This window comes from Bubalus kerabau, chromosome 23 (genome assembly GCF_029407905.1).
Source record: "Bubalus kerabau isolate K-KA32 ecotype Philippines breed swamp buffalo chromosome 23, PCC_UOA_SB_1v2, whole genome shotgun sequence".
Taxonomy (NCBI): Eukaryota; Metazoa; Chordata; class Mammalia; order Artiodactyla; family Bovidae; genus Bubalus; species Bubalus kerabau.
Window position 1 is genome coordinate 37540989 of NC_073646.1, and position 13134 is coordinate 37554122.

A 13134-nucleotide genomic window follows, 5' to 3' on the forward strand; every position below is an offset into this window, starting at 1 on the left:
AAAAAGACCCTCATATATACAATGAGATTATTATCATCAAGAATACTAAGATCATTCAACAGGAAAAGGACAATCTTTTCAATAACTGTGCTGTGAAATAACTGTGCTGTGAATAACTTTGCATGTGAAAACATGCAAAAGCATATATCTAGACCCTTACCTTACACTATACAAAGTATTAAGTGAAAATGTATCAAATATCTAAATGTAAGAACTAAAACTATTAAACTATTATTTTATTCTTAGAAGAAAACATAAGGGAAAAGCTTAGAGGTTAACATCCAGAATACACAAAAATGACTACAATTCAAAGACAATCAGATAAAATAACCTAAACATGGGCAAAGGACTTGAAAAGACATTTTTCCAAACAAGTTGTACAAATGGTCAAGAAGCACATGAAAGGATGCTCAACCTCACAGATCATCTGGTGTATAATTTATGAAAATCATCTCAAACAGGATTAATGGCTTGAAAGTAAGACCTGAAACCACAAAACTCCTGGAAGAAAACATAAGGGACAAGTTCCTTGACATCGGTCTTGACAATATTTTTTAGATATGGCACCAAAAGCAAAAAGAATGAGAGCAAAAAGAAACAAGTGGGACCATGTTAAACTAAAAAGCAAAAGATTTTCACAGCAAGTGAAGTGAAGTGAAGTGAAAGTCGCTCAGTCGTGTCCAACTCTTTGCGACCCCATAGTCCATGGAATTCTCCAGGCCATACTGGAGTGGGTAGACTTTCCCTTCTCCAGGGGATCTTCCCCACCCAGGGATCGAACCCAGGTTTCCCACATTTCAGGTGGATTCTTTACCAGCTGAGCCACAAGGGAAGTCCAAGAATATAGGCGTGGGTAGCCTATCCCTTCTCCAGCAGATCTTTCCAACCCAGGAATTGAACTGGGGTTTCCTACACTGCAGGCAGATTAATTACCAACTGAGCTATCAGGGAAGCCCTTCACAGAAAGGGAAATCATCAAAAAATGTAAAGTCGACCTAGAGAATGGGGGAAATATTTACAAATCATTTACCTGATATGGGCTTAATATCCAAAATACATCAAAAACCCACACAAGTCAATAGCCAAAACACACACACACAAATCAGATTAAAAAATAGGTTGAAGAATTGAAAAGACTTTTTCCAAAGAAGACACACAAGTGGCCAACAGGAATATGAAAATGTGCTCAATATCCCTAATCATCAGGGAAATGCAAGTCAAAACCACAGTGTGGTATCACCTCACACCTGTGAGAATGGCTTTTCTCAAAAAGAACAGAGATAATTGCTGAAGAGGATTTGGAAAAAAGAGAATCCTTGTGCCCTGTTGTTGTTGTTGTTGTTTAGTCACTAAGTTGAATCTGACTCTTTCAACCCCATGGACTGCAGCATGCCAGGCTTCCCTATCCCCTGGAGTTCGCTCAAACTCATGTCCATTGAGTTGGTGACGCCATCCAACCATCTCTTCCTCTGCTGCCCCCTTCTCCTCTTGCCCTCAATCTTTCCCAGCATCAGGATCTTGGGAATGTAAATTGGTAGAGTTACTATTGAAAAAATATTCAGGTTCCTCAATAATTAAAAATAGAACCACATTATGATCTAGGAATTCCAGTTCTGGGTAGAAATTCAAGTAAATGAAATCTCCATCTTGAAAAGTTATCTTCCCCCCATGTTCATTGCAGTATTATTAATAGTAGTCAAGATATGGAAACAACCTCAGTGTCTGTCTATGGATGAATGGATAAAGAAAAGGTGGCATGTATATACAATGGAATATTAGTTCTATAAAAAATAAAGAATTCTTGTCATTTGTGACAACATGGGTGGACCTTGAGGACATTGTGCTAAGTGAAATAAGTCAGAGAAAGACAAATTCTCTATGATATCACTTGTGTGTAGGATCAAAAAAACCCTCCACTTTTAGATACAGAAAACGGATTAGTAATTTCCAGAGCTGGGGCTAGGGGTGAGGGAAACAGGAAAAGGTGATCAAAATGTAAGAATTCCCAGTAGTAAGATAAATTAGTTTGAAGGGTATAATATATAGCATGGTGACTACAGTTAACACTATGAATTGTATATTTGAAAGTTGCCAAGAGATTACATCTTTTTCTTATAAAAGGACTAAACTAAAATAAAAGTTCAATAAAAGAAAAAGCTATAACTACTTGAGGTAAATTAACAAAACCCATTTTGGTAATCATTTTGGAATATATGCGTACATTGAATCATTGTCTTGTACACCTTGAACTAACACAATGTCAAATGTCATCCACATCTTAACAGCAGTAGGAGAAATGAGTCTCACTCTTTAATAAAAACAAACAAAAGCCATGATGAGATACCACATCATGCTCATTAAGATGGCTACTACTAAAACAGCAGAGACGAGCACTGTTGGTAAAGACGTGGAGAAACTGGAGAGCTTGTGCGCTGTTGGCGGAACATAAAATGGTGCAGCCACTCAGTAATTTGATGGTTCCTCAAAAGATTAAAAAAAGAAAGACAATTATAACAATTCTATTTCTGGGTGTATGACCAAAAGAACTGAAAGCAGGATCTCAAGGCAGTATTTGTACACCCTTGTTCACAGCAGCATAATTCACAAGGGCAGCAAAGTGGAAGCAATTCAAGGGTTCCTTGATGAATAAATGGATTAACAAACGTGGCAAATATATATACAATGGAATCTTATTCATCCTTGAAGAGGAAGGAAATTCTGACACGTACTACAATATGGATGAAACTTGAGGACATTATTCCATGAGAACTAAGCCATTCATTAAAATACAAATGACTAGAAGAGTCAAGTTCAGAGATGGAACCTAAAATGACGAATGCCTGGTGATGGGAAATAGGTGATGGGTGTAGAGGGGTAGTTTGGGAAGATAAAAAGAGTTTTGGAGATTTGTTGCACACAATATGAAAGTACTTAATACTACTGAACTATATATTTTAAATAGTAAACATGGTAAGTTTTATGTTATGGGTATTTTATCTCAATTTAAAAAAATTATGTAAAAGCTTTTTACATAATTGGATTGAACTGTACCCTGTATTCAAGCCTGGATTGAATACAGGGTACTCTCGTCATTAATGATTTTTTTTTTGAAAACGATATTTTATTTTATTTTTTATTTTTATTTTTTACTTTACAATATTATATTGGTTTTGCCATACATCAAGATGAAAGGTATAATCCCCAAACCTACCACAAACATACATTTTAATGGGAAAAAAAAAACCCCATTAGAAATATTTCCAAAACTAAAGATACAAAGCTCACAATTACTGCTACCACTAAGCATTGTATTAAAGAATGCTGCCAATACATTAGGAAAGAGTTAAGTTATCCTGAGCAGAAAGAATCTTTACACTATTTTCTGTACCTTGCTGCTGCTGCTAAGTCGCTTCAGTCGTGTCTGACTCTGTACGACCCCATAGACGGCAGCCCACCAGGCTCCCCCGTCCCTGGGATTCTCCAGGCAAGAACACTGGAGTGGGTTGCCATTTCCCTCTCCAAAGCAAGAAAGTGAAAAGTGAAAGTGAAGTCGCTCAGTCGTGTGTGACTCTTAGCGACCCCATGGACTGCAGCCTACAGGTTCCTCCGTCCGTGGGATTTTCTAGGCAAGAGCACTGGAGTGGGGTGCCATTGCCTTCTCCAAACGTACTGAACACTACCACAAATTGGGATAAAAATGACTTGAATCCCGTGAAATCAGGCTTACTATTTTCCACTGGCAAATGCAATGAAACTCTTTTTCCTAAGAGATAGGGTAGAGGAGACAAAAATAGAGGAGATATCTGAAACAGAGAATTTAAAAATCACTCAAATTTTCTTTGAGTATTGTAGATACTAACCACCTACACTTGTCAATGAATACTAATTACTGCTTGTCTTTCTGAAGGCTTTTTGCTTGTACACGAGTTCATAACCCTCTAATTCTCCATGGACATGTGAGAAAACTGAAGCTGAGGGAAGAGTTTCCTATACACGCTTTCATCTCCAAGCTAAGCAGCCTTTTCATTTATCTAATGAGCTCTTTCTAGAATTTTAGTAGAATTAGGAAGATAAAGTGCCAATAATCTCTAGTGTCTAGCAGATGTAAAAGCATCTAGAGAGAAGGCAATGGCACCCCACTCCAAAATTCTTGCCTGGAAAATCCCATGGATGGAGGAGCCTGGTAGGCTGCAGTCCATGGGGTTGCTAAGAGTCGGACACGACTGAGTGACTTCACTTTCACTTTTCATTTTCATGCACTGGAGAAGGAAATGGCAACCCACTCCAGTGTTCTTGCCTGGAGAATCCCAGGGACGGGGGAGCCTGGTGGGCTGCCGTCTATCGGGTCGCACAGAGTTGGACACGACTGAAGTGACTTAGCAGCAGCAGAGCATATGTTGCAGAGAAGGCAATGGCACCCCACTCCAGCCCTCTTGCCTGGAAAATCCCATGGACTGAGGAGCCTGGTGGGCCGCAGTCCATAGGGTCGCTAAGAGTCGGACAAGACTCAGCGACTTCACGTTCACTTTTCACTTTCATGCATTGGAGAAGGAAATGGCAACCCACTCCAGTGTTCTTGCCTGGAGAATCCCGGGGGTGGGGGAGCCTGGTGGGCTGCTGTCTATGGGGTCGCACAGAGTCGGACACGACTGAAGCGACTTAGCAGCAGCAGCAGCAGCAGCAGAGCACATGTTGAGTTGATGGACATATAGGTTGCTTACAGAAGTGAGAACTCAGGGCACGTGTTTTCATTACGCTGTCCTTTGTCCTTTGTCCTTTGTGTGGTTGTGGCATCTCCCCATCTTTTCCACGTTGAGCTGGAAAACTAGAAAGCGAGTCCACTTTGAAATTCATTCATTCACTCTCTCTCTTGAACTGAGAGCATATGTTGAGTGAGAAAAAGAGAAAGAGTGAACGAATGAATTTCAAAGTGGACTCGCTTTCTAGTTTTCCAGCTCAACGTGGAAAAGATGGGGAGATGCCACAACCACACAAAGGACAAAGGACAAAGGACAGCGTAATGAAAACACGTGCCCTGAGTTCTCACTTCTTTGAGCAGCCTAGATGTCCATCAGTAGATGAATGGATAAGAAAGCTGTGATGCATATACACAATGGAGTATTACTCAGTCATTAAAAAGAATACATTTGAATCAGTTCTAATGAGGTGGATGAAACTGGAGCCTATTGTATAGAACAGTCTTTTGGACTCTGTGGGAGAGGGCGAGGGTGGGATGATTTGGGAGAATGGCATTGAAACATGTATATTATCATATGTGAAACGGATCACCAGTCCAGGTTCGATGCATGAGACAGGGTGCTCGGGGCTGGTGCACTGGGATGACCCAGAGGGATGGGACGGGGAGGGAGGTGGGGGGCGTCCAGGATGGGGAGCACTTGTATACTGTGGTGGATTCATGTCAATGTATGGCAAAACCACTACAATATTGTAAAGTAATTAGCCTCCAATTAAAATAAATAAATTTATATTTAAAAGAATCAAAAATATAAAGTAGAAAGTGAAAAAAATAAAATAAATAAAAAAACCCCCAAAACAAAACTTCCTGTAGCTAAGTTTCTGCTGTGATATCTGATGGTTTAACTATGCCAAAAAAAAAAAAAAAAAAAAACCAGTTCCAGAAATGTGGGTTCGGGGTGCATCTACTAAAGGAGTTCACCTGGGAAAGGTGGAGAGGAAATATGGCTTCTTCAGAGGGAAAGAAAGTTCAGGAAGTTCTGAGGCAGTAATGAGACAGTGAAGAGCTCAGGTGGGAGAATCAGGATCTGAGAAATAAGCCTCATGTCTGCAGGACAGGAAATCTGAGCCAGAGAGCAGCCTGCACACAGGGCTCTGCCTCTGAACATCTGGACACAGCTCACAACCTTCAGTTCAGGGGCTGGGCCCTGGGGAGGCATCAGAGCTGGATGAATATCAAGGCTTGGTTAGAATTCACAGCCAATTTGCCACCTGGTACATTCCTTTCAGTTAAAATTTTAATAATTTTGCCAAATCACGTCCTTTCTAGTGATTTTATATAAGTGATTCTGCCTTATTTTTTAAAACCAATTCATTTAGTAGATAAATATCTGAAGTTGAAGACAGCCATCATCTTGTCTCTGTTAGATGCTCACTCACTCACTCTGCAAAGACCCACACAAGAGGTGCCTGCTTTGAAGGCACAGAAGTACAGCAGGAAGTTCTTGTTCCAGCTCTCAAATCCCCTCAGTGGTCACCAGTTACAAGAGGTGTATGGAAATAACTGCTGGTGTTAGCAGTTCTTGAGGGAATTCACGTATGTGCCAATTACTCAAGGGTGAGTATGAGGGTTGTCTTAGAAAGTGAAGTTTCCAATCAGTCCAGAAGGAATTTTTAAAAAGGGGAACCCACAGCATATGCTGGCAACAGGAAAGTCTGACTCTAGTGTACTCAGCTTATGAGTCATGACTGGGCACCCCCCTCATTCTTTTCTCCTAAGGGGGATTGTGCCTTCCCGAGAATCTGAATCTGGCAGAAAGAAAATCCTCTTCACAACACTCACAAGATGGAACATCAAGTCCTGTGCTGAATCAGTCAGAGAACTCAGCTGTCTGGGGAGGCACACCTGAAGCTCTTAGTAGTTGGCAGTGGGGTCATGGGATAACCTTGGCCATGTGCTGAGTAGAGCCTATGATGCCATTTCTAGAGAGCTTGAAACCTCATACCTTCTTCCTAAGAAGGGGAATTTTTATTATGGAACTCACCTGGAATTTGCAACCACAAGAAGCAAAGCTGGAGCTCAAATAGCACGCACAGTTTTGTAGGACAGAATATTTCCAAAATAAGGCAGAGGTTTTGGTCCAGGAATCCCCAGCTTCTTAAAAAATCCATGTGAATAAGTCCCGCATCTATAAAGTGAAACAGAAAAGCAGGTCACAGGAATTGTGGACTATTGGTGCTGGAGCTGCCAGTCGCTGATCAGAACTGGAACTGTCAACTTAGGGAGGTAACATGTAGGCAATAAATAATATCCGCAACTCCAAAAGTGATATTACATTCACTCATCACCTCCTTTCCCACCTCCACTGTGAGACTCACAGAAAGTGATGATGATTAGTTAAAAGCAGCTGAAGTCTTCATGGGACCAATCCTAAAATGGATACTTTATAAATGTTTCCAATTTGAGTGGTCCTGAGAGGTTCAGGCAGGAATCCTTCCAGGGAATTACTCATGTTTATGAGTAAAGAATCTGCCTGTAATGTGGGAGACCTGGGTTTGATCCATGGGTTGGGAGGATCTGTTGGACCAGGGCATGGCAACCCACTCCAGGATTCTTGCCTGGAGAATCCCTATGGACAGAAGAGCCTGGCAGGCTGCAGTCCACGGGGTTTCAAAGTCAGACATGACTGAGTGACTAAGCGTGCACGTACTTGAGACATCACTTTGCCAATAAGAGTCCATGTAGTCAAAGCTATGGTTTTTCCAGTAGTCATGTATGGATGTGAGACTTGGACCATAAAGGAGCCGAGTGCCAAAGAACTGATGCTTTCAAACTGTGGTGTTGGAGAAGACTCTTGAGAGTTCCTTGGACAGCAAGGAGATCAAACCAGTCAATCCTTAAAGAAATCAACCCTGAATATTCATTGGAAGGACTGATGTTGAAGCTGAAGCTCCAATACTTTGGCCACGTGATGGTAAGAGTTGACTCGTTGGAAAAGACTCTCATGGTGGGAAAGATTGAGGAAAGGAGGAGAAGAGGGAGAAAGGATGAAACGGTTGGATGGCATCACTGACTCATTGGACATGAGTTTGAGCAAACTCAGACAGTGAAGGACGGGGAAGCCTGGCATGCTGCAGTTCATGGGGTTGCAAAGAGTCAGACACGACTTAGAGATTGAACAAAAACGTATTACTTGACTCATGATTTCGAGATTGTCATTCTAGGTAGAAAGGGGAAATATTTTTGGTAGTTCCTAAAGCTTTAATAACATCCTATCTGTTAACTTTGATTTTCATAACAGACAGGGAAAGGGAGACCTGATTACCACCCCAAGTCCAAGATTACAGAGGAGAGGAGTCTGAACAGTTACTCACAAATACAGGAGCACCAGACTGGTAACCAGGAGAACCAGGATTCCGTGGAAAAGTATGGGATCAGGTCCATGGCAACTTCTTGCTGAGATCCTCTCCTCTGAGTTCTCTTCCAGCTATGTGTGCTATTCTTTGCAGGCCTTTGAATGTGGAGCTTCCTTTCCTGGATAGTGGAGACTCAGTGAGGCTGGGAGGTTTAAGCACTGAGAAGGGGGTGGGGCTGGAGCTGCAGCCAGTAGAAGGGCCCCCTGGGCTCCACCTGCAGGAGCCCTCTCTGCTTTGACAGGTGGCGGAGCATCACAGACACTCATTTGGCTTTGTGTTCTGTGGGAATTCAATAACAACTCAATCAGCGTCATCAGTAAGCCCAACCATTACAGAAACTCTCATAAAACTGTTGGCCATGTCCCCTCTAAATTATTCTTATCTTCATAATTTGTGCTCAGTTACCCTGTGCTCATGCTTTAAAATACTTGAAATTCTTCCAGTGAGCTAGGTCTAAAGATCTTTGCCCATGCAGCTCCCCCTGCCTAGAAACGCCTCTCCTTTTTCATAAGTCCCCTGCTCATCCTTCAAATCCCAGTGCAGACAGAATCCCCTGTTTTAGATTTTCCTGACCAACTCCCTTGAACAGATATAACCCCTTCCTCTCCTGGCAAACTGCTGTCCTCTGCACACAGTTCTATTATCTCCAGCACCATTGCTGGATTCCTCACCTAGTTCCCCTGCCACATTTATAGAGTGGACAGAGTGTAGGTATTTTTCACCATTGTGTCCATGGGTTTCCCTGGTGGCTAAGATGGCAAAGAATCTACCCACAATGCGGGAGACCCAGGCTTGATCCCTGGGTTGGGAGGATCCCTTGGAGTAGGAAATGGCAACCCACTCCAGTATTCTTGCCCAGAGAATTCCATGGACAGAGGAGCCTTGTGGGCTAGTCACATGACTGAGTGACTAACACAACACACTTGTCCCTGGCACCAAGAGAGCACTTCCTGCCAAGTGGGAATGAGAAAGGTTGGTGGACTTGAGTTGGTGGAGGTAAGACCACTGGGCGGCTGCATGTCCTTTTCAAGTGGTTCTTTGGTGACCACACCATCTTCTTGAATTGTTAACACAATCAGAGGGCCTGGCTGGGCTTTTGGTCACTGTCCCTGTACATTTAGGAGGATCCATCAGGATTCTGTTGATGAGAGGGCTCCTGAAGGAGACACAGGACGCGGAGGAGATGGTGATGCCGGCACCAATGGTATCAATTCAGGCCTATTTCTGTCCTGCCCTCAGAGGGGCCTGCAGTGGACAGCAAGTTACACAGATTCTAGACCAAATAACGGTTGCCTTTCTCTCTGAAAAGGCTGCAAGTCCAAGATCAATGGGTATAAAGAGGAGAAAGCAGCCTGATCATCACGTGGACCCCAGCTCTTTATCCACAAGTGATGTGGCGCATACAGCACACATACAGGACTCCAGAAACGTGGCATGAAGCTTCTCTGTGGGGCAAAACAGGGTCAGCGCAGATGGCTTCCTGCTTTGTGACAAATAGGGACTTTATAATGGGGCCTGAGGACATGGCGAGGAGGATTATATTAGAAGTCGGTCATCTGTCAGCCTTCACTCCATTCCTGATGAGAGAAGCCCAAGGATTGAGGGTCTGGAAACTACATGGCCTTATTGTCATTACTCTTGCCCCATATGTCCTGGGACTTCTTGGACTGGGAAATCATGAATTATGTGAAAAACTAAATCTAAAAGATTCTTAAACTTAACGGAAACACAAGACATTTAAGCTGTGTTTGTGCACTTCTTTCTCTGTTTATCCTTTCTCACTTTCAGTTCATCTGCAGAAGGTAGCACTCACCTTTCACCTACTCTTTCCCTCATTCTGGCCTGAGAGTTTGCAGGGCTGTTGGATGACAGCCTGAGTGTGTGGATATTTCACTGGTAAATTGCAGTACGTCCCAACTATGTCTCCTGCCCTCTTTCATTTGCTTGGGAACTTATCACGCAGCATGAAATTTCTACCATCATAGCCCGTCAACTTTTGGTTCAGACTTTCTCCCAGATCAGACCAGATCAGTCGCTCAGTCGTGTCCGACTCTTTGCGACCCCATGAATCGCAGCACGCCAGGCCTCCCTGTCCATCACCAACTCCGCACCTGTTATAATCCACAGCTGCCACTGTAAATACAATGCCTGAATATATCTATTCTTTTGTCCATTGACTCAAGCACAAGTAGGTGAATATTAGGTATGGATACTGTATTGGGCTGTGTGCTAGAAATCCACATAGTCCCCTCCCTTGGGAGCAGCCTCCCGGTGGAGGGAGTGAGACACATAGCCAAGGTCTGTGTGGGGCATACCTCTGAAATTTCTGGGAAAATGGAGCCCTACAGAGAGGTAGCAAAGGACAGAAATGGAAACAAGCCTGAGTATCAACAAAGGACAGACCTGGGAAGCTGGAAGATGATCCTCAGGAAAAGTAGGATAGAAAGTCCCAAGAATTCTGATGTGCTTTTGCCGCCTCTTGGTGCCTTCTATGGGCACTGTTACATAGCTTAATGCTAATATTCCCAGTTATAGATGTAGAAACTGAGGCTCAGTGACTGCAAATGCCTTCCCAACAACTATTGATCAAAACAACAGGTTATAAATAAGCTAATATGAGAAATGGCTTCCCTGGTGGTCAGTGGTAAAGAATCTGCCTGCAATGCAGAAGACCTGGGTTTGATGGCTGGGTTGGGAAGATCCCCTGGAGAGGGGAAGGGCTACTCACTGAATGACTAACACACACAACACTCACTTCAATATTCTTGAGAAAGTGGCAGGTCGTTTGCTCTGCAATGCCAGTATTTAATGTTTGCCATTTCGTGATAAAGGTCAGTTTGGGAAATAGTGAGACCCAAGGCTACAAATGCAAATTGCATGAAATTCTGGCCTCTATCTCCACAGCTACCCCTGCCCAGGGGCTCCCCCATGGGTCTCCAGAACGAAGGACTCCATCTCACCTCAGCAGGAACAAGGACAAGTGCAAGTCATGAGGACCCACCTCTCTATGTTCCTGACTGAGAGGTACACAAACTACATCCCACAGGGACAACTGGGGTGATATCTGATAACTACTGACAACTTAATTCACTCAGCTAACCCACAGCCTTTCTTCTTGAGAATAAAACTCTTGTAGGAAGTATATGCTTTTATCTTCCTACAAAGCATATACTCAGCTATGATGACTTTCTCACTAAGCCTTATACAACCATCACCTGCCCTATTCACCTCAGGGCCAGTCTAGCTGGTTGGAGTATAACCCAACAGAGGTAGACTAGTCATTTATTTCCTGGGAATAAAATGTAGCCAGAGCCACATCCTAGCAAAGGCAAATGGCCTTGCTCTGCAAGGGGAAATAATAGAAGGCATGATCTTTGTGCTCCTTCATTCCACCGCTGGTAAGACCTAACAGGAAGAGACTCACGTTCTGACTGTGAAGAAGGACATGTGTGCATGAAGAGCACCCTCTCGTGTAATCATTTGTGTACCAATGGCCTTGGCATGTACTTTCAAAGCTCTGTTCTCAATGCTTAGGGAGCAGATGTGACTAAGATCCAGACATTATTCAGAGACAAATAAACAGGCAGTTATAGTACAGCCAAGGTAAACTTACTACACAGGCATGAGAACACAGTATCCTCACCAACTCTAAGTAGATTATCTTCTTTCTCACAAGTCAGCAATCAGTCAAAGTTGAAAATCAAATAACACTCAGGAAAAAAACACACACACTCAGGGAAGACTCGGCGATACAAGAGGCCCCATCAGTCTGCTATTCCCATCCTTCTATTTTGTTAGCCCGGTTGGTTCCTCTTCTGGGAAGTCAGTCCTGACTTCCACTGGCTGAGAGAATCGCCCACAATATGACAGGCAGTGTTGGTCTGGAGTGATTTATGTGTTAGACTCAAATTTCACAGGTTACACTCTGAAGTGTGCAAATAATGAAAGCAAGATCATATACTTGTGTTATATCTCTGCTCCCATATCCTCATTTCTCTCAGGACAGCAAAACTTGATCTTGCCATTGGAGGTAATAGGTGATAGCTAAGTTTTGGTGGCTGGGAGATGGAAATAGACAAACTTTCTGGGTCTCCTTGTTACTGAAAGTGGAGTCCAGCCGCTAGCTACTCAAAATTCAATAAAGCTGCTGCGGCTGCTTCAGTCATGTCTGACTCTGTGCGACCCCATAGACGGCAGCCCACCAGGCGCCCCCGTCCCTGGGATTCTCCAGGCAAGAACACTGGAGTGGGTTGCCATTTCCTTCTCCAACACATGAAAGTGAAAAGTGAAAAGTGAAAGTGAAATTGGTCAGTCCTGTCGGACTCTTCGAGACCCCGTGGACTGTAGTCTACCAGGCTCCTCCGTCCATGGGATTTTCCAGGCATGAGTACTGGAGTGGGTTGCCACTTCCTTCTCCAGCCCAATAAAGAGGCCAGGCTGATGGAAAGTATGCCTCGCTTTATTTTGGATGCCGGTAACTGGGGGGTGGGGGGAAGGCAGATGCCTGTCCAAAGGCTGACTCCTTCCCCTCGCCCCCAACCTCTGGACAATCAGGGCGCAAAAGCTTTACCTGCAGAAACAGCACAGTTGGCTCTGACAGTCATCCTGAATTAGTCATTGGTGGTCTGGTCTGATCAACGTCATCTTGATTTTGTGTGTGTGTGGGGGGGTCTTAGTTGCAGCATGTAGGATTTTGTTGCATCATGTGTGATCTTTCATTGCAGTGCATGACTCTCTAGTTGTGGCTCTCAGGCTCAGTAGTTGTGGTGTTCGGGCTTAGTTGCTCCACAGCATGTAGGTTCTTAGTTCCCTACCAGAGACTGGACCCACATCCCTAACATTGCAAGGCAGATTCTTAACCATTGGACCACCAGGGAAGTCCCATCTTGATTGTTTTAAATATAGTTAATCTTCAGATCCAGGGTCTGTTTGTTTCCATTTCTTTGAGGCCAACTCTCAGAATTGTGGCAGCTTATGTTGTGGCTACATCATAGTCATCTTGTACTTAAATTCTTCCACCTG

At 43.5% G+C, this 13134-nt stretch overlaps 1 long non-coding RNA gene across 1 annotated transcript; it reads right to left on the bottom strand.

Annotated features, from left to right (window-relative positions):
• Nucleotides 1–413: 413 nt before the first annotated feature.
• Nucleotides 414–8230, bottom strand: LOC129637754 (uncharacterized). Its single transcript, XR_008707563.1, has 3 exons — nt 8071–8230; nt 6741–6884; nt 414–2481 (listed from the first exon to the last, which is right to left on the bottom strand). It is a non-coding gene; the product is annotated as an uncharacterized LOC129637754 (long non-coding RNA).
• Nucleotides 8231–13134: the final 4904 nt, after the last annotated feature.